This window comes from Halyomorpha halys, unplaced genomic scaffold (genome assembly GCF_000696795.3).
Source record: "Halyomorpha halys isolate HHAL.00 unplaced genomic scaffold, Hhal_1.1 Scaffold1268.1, whole genome shotgun sequence".
In the NCBI taxonomy this organism is placed as follows: domain Eukaryota; kingdom Metazoa; phylum Arthropoda; class Insecta; order Hemiptera; family Pentatomidae; genus Halyomorpha; species Halyomorpha halys.
In genome coordinates, this window is record NW_027115086.1 from 431903 (window position 1) to 438564 (window position 6662).

Here is a 6662-nt window from a genome sequence, read left to right on the forward strand (position 1 = left end):
ATTTTAATTAAAAAAGATTTCAGTTGGCATAGGGATCAATAATAACTTGATAAATTCATAATATTTAGGAAGTAGTGAATGTTAATATAGAATGAAAAGTAATGAAAGTGATAACAAATAAGGTATAAAATTAACTGATAGAAATATCCTGTTGCGAGGAAATACTATAAATGTTATAGTTGATAAATAGTAAAATCTATTTTTAGTGATATTGGAAGAAAAAAACCTAAGCAGATTAAAGAGTAAACTTTTTAATACAAATTTTTATTTTCCTGTTGTCATAATATACATATTTAGGATTCTTACGTTGGAAATAAGGAATACATGAGTATAACAAAATATAAATATTACTAAATAAACGAAAATATAACGAAGACGTAAACATGCCCTTGCAATCAGAAAATATCGTGTGGCCTTTTCTCGTTGGAATCGGATTTGTCAATTTTTCTCTTTTTTTCTCCTTTAGTTATTGATAAAATTCTTTAATATTTTGTATCCATTAATTGTTTATTATTGCCAGCAATGAGGAATGTTAATTTTTTTTTTAATTTACAAAATTAAGGCTATTAAAGAGGAAGAGTTTTGAAAACTCGACATTTAAGCTGTTGGACAATTTTAATGAGGATAAAACTTTGCTGATATTAAAGACTACTTAATTACTTATCGATATACCGTGTTTAACTAAAATCGTTGGAGACGTATGGAAGAGAATTGATTTCATAAAGTGCCACGTCCAGCCATTTCCCGCCTTAAATGTGTAATTTGAATTTCCCACGACTTTTCGTTCACGACTCAAAAACACTCAGAATTTTGTGAAACTTGGTTATTTGGACTTAAGGTATATCAAAACGTGTATTTCCTTGTTGAAAACTAGAATTCGAAATTTTTCAGAGTTGCAATACTTTTCTTTACTATATATGTCATACATAGGTAAGTGGAAGTTATTAGTAAACTAGGATTACAAGGTAAATAAATATATAATATAGAAGGGAGCAATATTGAATATATAAAACTTAGAATGGTATTGGTTTGGACGCTGGTCCAAGATGAAAATAATTTCGCAATATCCTAAAAATAATAATGTAAAAGGTGATGTAAACTGATTGCAAAACAATACTATACAAATAGTAAAGTAAAAGACAAAAAAGTGAAACAATAAAAAGTAGTATGTAAGGTAAATCTACCTGTTGTGGTGAGAAGAAGCGGGGCTTATCAGCAAGTGGAGGAGAGAGAGAAGAATTATATCTATATATCTACTGAATTGGGTAATAATACATCTTTTATATAAACCTTGAACATATCATTTAATTATATAAAAATAGAGTAAAAATACTATGGTGAAATAAAAAATAAATAAATCAATAACAAACAAATATGATTTAAAATTATGAAAAAAAGTATAAAGGCAAAATCCCATGCTGAAATATGTAACATCCATTAAATACAATGTTGGAAATTAAACATAGACAAGAGTTTGATTATGATTACAAAAGCTTATGATACCAATATTTTATTTATATTGATAATTATTACAAATTCATAAAGGCAATTTAGAAATAGAATAATTGAAACAATGATAGGTTAACATGTAATTATAATTTAAATAAAAAATAATTAGTTGTACAGTAACAAATAAAATTGCAATTATTTGTTGACAATGCACTGGAATTTGGACTAGTGAATGGACATGGAATGAGATAAGTGCGTTAAAAAAAGCAAATATTATCAATTAACACGATTTTTATCCTTTTTTTCCTCTCAACATTTATTCTTTGGCTCTTTCTTTATTTATTCTTAAAATGGCCTGAGGGCCAAAACGTTGGAGAATTTATAAGAATAAAAGTTGAGAGGAAAAAAAGGATCAAAATTGTGTTAATTGATAATAAACTAAACCACTCTCAAACAATCATATATAAAAATAATTAAAATAAAAGGTAAATATGTTTTTAAGAGAGCAAAAATTAAATAAAAAAAGAAACTGGTAAATAAAAAAAAATTAAGACTTATATTCTTTATGGGAATATACACAAATGACTTTTAATCTTCAATGACAAATGCCCTTCTCTTCTTTTTTCTCATCCTCCTTAAATGCCTTTCAGCGTGGAGGAGCCTCTATCCACTTGGTCCACACATCTTGGTCCATGGCAAGCATCTTCATTTGAGGCAGCGTTTTTCCTCTTTCCAGAACTAGTCGTTGGATATGTTTCATATAGCTCCTTCTAGGTCTGTCTTGTTGTCTCCTAACAGTCGGCCTCGCCTGCATATATTTTCTTGGCACTTTGTCTTCCCCCGTTCTACAGACGTGTCCATACCATCGGAGCTGTCGGTGTCCAATTACTGATTTTACTGAGGGGATCTGAAGTGTCTTCTGTTATTCTTTCATTCCTTATCATATCTCTCCTAGTTTTGCTCAATATTCTTCGCAAAAATCGCATTTCAGCAGCCGTAATCCTGCTCATGTGCTTGTCTAGGGTAACCCAACTTTATTATATGAGAGTGAAAGTTGGGTTACCCTAGACAAGCACTTTATATTGGAAAATATATTGCTTTAAATATATGGAGCTTGATATCCTTTCCTACCTCCATCTTTCCCACTCCATCTGGTGGTAAATACTATTTGCTTTATTTATCCTATTGGACACTTCTTGGTCAATTTTGCCAGATTTATTGAAAATTGGTTCAAGGTAGGTATGAATGACCAATATTTCATCATTGCATACTATTTGTACATTGCCCACGTCCACTTCATCTCTGGCAACAGTCATAACCTTACTCTTGCGGCTGTTAATACTCATTTCTTTGCGGGCGAGTTCCTCTTGCTATAATGGCCTATGAGGAATTTTTCCTCAGAGTCTGTCACTAGCACGATATCGTCTGCATATAGAAACACCTGTACTTGTACCGACCTCATGTTCCACATACCGACTATATTCCAAGCCGTTCTTCTCCTGCATATTTTGTGGATTTTATCCATTAAGACAATAAATAATAATGGACTGAGGCCATCTCCTTGTTTCACACCTCTTTCCAGAGAAAATGGCTTTGACTCTCGGCCATTGATACGAACTATTCCTTTAGGGCTTTGATAGGTTGATTTAATCACTGACAAGAGGTCTGCGGGAATTCTTTTGGCTCTCAGTGCCCTCCAGATTTCAAATCGGGGTACTGAATCGAAGGCAGCTTTTAGTCCAAAAAAGTAATATAATTGTTCTGATTCCTATCCCATGTCTTTTCCACGGTATTTCTAAGAAGGGGATATGTGACCCAGAGTTGAAGAAATTGATCATTAGCTTATTGGTACAGTAGATATATGGCTGGACTTCATTAAAAAGACAAATTAAAAGGTCACAAGTTACAAGTGTTACTGGTTATGGACCACTCATCAACCTTAGCTAAGGAAAGTGTCTAGAATAACTAATTGTGAAATTAAAAAAAAAAAATTAATTTAACTACTTTTTAAATATATTAATATATTTTTGTTCATCCTTGTTTTTTTATTAAAATACATATGTAACAAATAAAGGTGGTATTTTAAGGAAAATGATATGTTTCTGAGTGAGCTGGGGGATTCGAAAAACAGAAAGGGAACGCTCCGCTGGTGATGGAGGTGAAGACGAACTCAGACTGCCGAGTCATAAGCCCTTGACGTTGACCAAAGTGCAGTTCCTTGCAACATCTCACGTCTTGGTGGAGGTGCGATCTCCCTGGCCAACGTGTTAGCACAGGCCTTCAGCTTATCAAAGAACTTGATGTGCCTTCGAGCTATGAGCTCTGGTACAGAGGGCAGCTGCAAGAGTTGGAAGTCTTATCGTCTTGTAGATCTGCAATTTGAGGCGTAGACAGTGCTGTGGTGAAGTGTGCAGATCATAGAGCCTTCAAGACTTCTGCCGAACCATCTTGAGCTTCTCTTTGACATGATTGGAGAAGGCGAGATGCCTGTCCAGTGTCACTTTTCAGTATCAATGGTGAGCATAGTTGCCTTCCCATTTGGTAACGACTATTGAAATTGTAATAATGTTCAAATTTTTAATTTAAAATATAAAAATATGAGAACCATTAGCTATTAATTAATATTTCCTCCGGATGAGAGGTACTAAGGATATTTTTTGATTTCCGTAAAATAAAAATCAAATGAAAAATTCTTAGTCATTATCAATAGAAGCTCTCCATTTAGGAAAATAGATATTCCACAATGCATCGTTATGGAAATTAGTTAACAATTTGTAAGTGACATTGTAAGAGAAATAATTATCACCAATCATGTCACATACTTGTCACAATCTTGACAAGCGATAAACTTCGTAAGTACGTAAATGCCGTCAGACTATCCTATAAAGTGTATTAAATGGGTTACAGTTTGGCAAAAGAAACATGAAGTTTTGTACATTCTTGGTTGGTTTTCTCTGTAAGTAAATAAACGTTTCGTAAATATTTTTCACTTAATTTTAATTACTGATTTGTACTAATAAATAAATTAATCAGTACGGTTGAAACTTTGAATAGGGAACTTCGAAATTTAACTTAAATATATGATTTATTTTTTATTAATATATTTTCAAGAGAAGAAAGTATTTGTGGGGTATTTAAGGTCATTATGAAAGTGTGTTTATATAAGATTAAAGTAAATTCACCATTCTTCGATAAAAATGCATCAATAATCCAGACTTAAGGTCTTAAAACATGGCAACTGCAAAAATGACAAGTTTTGCAATGTTAAATTGTTTGTTAATTACAATAATTTAGCTTCAACCATTAGTCACTTACCATAACTTAATATCGACATTATTGTCTTAAGAAAGCTAATTTTCCACAGATTATTTCAAAAAGTTATGAAATTAGACTTAAAGTTCCAAGTAGTATGAAGTAACCAATGGAAAAAAAAAATTAAAAACTGATTAAAATATTTTAGGTATCATAGGCCTCGTAGTTTCACAGACGACTCAGCAATGCCCAAAACCTTGTAACAGAGCATACAGACCAGTGTGTGCGCTACAGACTGACGGAAGTGGCGGAACGGAATATAGAAGATTTCCGAATCGATGTGCCATGGATAATCAGAACGAGTGTCATGATGGTAAATATAATAAAAAAATTATTATCGAATGAAAATTAAAAATACCTCTTAATTCTATTATTATGATTTTCCACATCATGAATTTATTAATTATTATTTTTTAATAAAGGAATGAACAATTTTACACTAGCTGATATACGAAATAACAGTTGAAAAAATGACGTAAAATAATGAGAATCGCAATTATAGTCTCCTATATAAGGAGTGGTTTGCAGTAGAACGTAAAGAGAAATAAAAAGTAACAGTATGCTTACTAGATAGATGGTTTGAAGAAGGGCATATCACCAATATCTTATAATTCAATATAGTAAAATTAATTTAACCTACTAATCCGAGTTTAGACATGTGGATAAACGATCCATCAAATAGATATCTGATACTATACTATTTTCTATTACTAAATTTATTACTTTTTGTGGAATTTCCTATAATTTCGTCAGCGCTTTAAGGTAAAAACAGATCCCCATGATTGAAAACGTTAATTAATATTCAAAGTCTTATATGGTAGGGTTCAGTGAAATATGAGACCTATAAGATACTAGGTATGCATGGAATCCTCAAAAAATTTAAATATTTTTAAGCTCGATTTAGTACACATTAGCTATAACATATGAGATTGGGCAATATTTTAAATAATACGTCTGATTGAAATTCATAGGTGAGGTAAAAACTTATAAGATATATCTCTTCAGTACATTTCTACTTATTTATCTATAAAGGTATTATTTTTCAACTCAAAAGTAAAAATTAATAAACAAAATTAGATTGTGTGACGTTAAAGGGAGTATTTCAAATTTTAGATTAAGCAAAATATATAAGCAGTTTGAATTGATTTGTAAATTTCACTGGTTAATTTCTAATATATCAAATCACAATCAAGTGATGTATATCTATATTTGATCCAAAGAAAATTCATTTGAAAAAATAAATTTTCAGGTAATTGGTCTTTGACAGATTCAAGTCTTTGCAATTCGACTACAGAAGAATAGGTTTTATAAAAGGCAGAATAATATACTTGATGTGACAATGAAATCAATATATTAAGTTTTGCAATAAAAGATATTTTCCTATGATTTTTAATATTTATTTCACCTTGCTCTGTCTTTTCCACAGTGGAAGTTTATAACCTTTATTTACATTATTTAATTTATAGTCACATTATTTAAAAATTATAATTTTTCTGACTACGAAAAAGTCATGTTCAATGGCTAATTGAATTCAATAATTTTATTAAATAATACAATTAGTCATTGGTTCTAATATGATTAAAAAAATATGCAGGAGCATTTATAAATCTACAACTATTGATTAAACCTAAAATCATTTTAATTACATTTCATAACTATTGTATTTAATAACAAACATTACTAAAATGAGAGTAAAATAAAAAACCTAATCAAAGCATAATCACGGATTTTTATAAAAATAAAAATATACAAAATAATAAAACAAATAATGATAGCTTACAGAATAGAATGGAAAAAGAAAATGTTTGGTTAAATGATTGTCATTACTTTAAATTAAACTATATTCCAGGATTAACAGATAAAATCAAAAAGAAATTTATAGAATATGAACATAATTTGAA

At 30.3% G+C, this 6662-nt stretch overlaps 1 non-coding gene across 1 annotated transcript; it reads left to right on the plus strand.

The window, feature by feature from the left end:
- Positions 1-4330: 4330 nt before the first annotated feature.
- On the plus strand, positions 4331-6142 carry LOC112210324 (uncharacterized). The gene is made up of 3 exons (XR_010844747.1): positions 4331-4405; positions 4910-5074; positions 6011-6142. It is a non-coding gene; the product is annotated as an uncharacterized protein (transcript).
- The last annotated feature ends 520 nt before the right edge of the window (positions 6143-6662 follow it).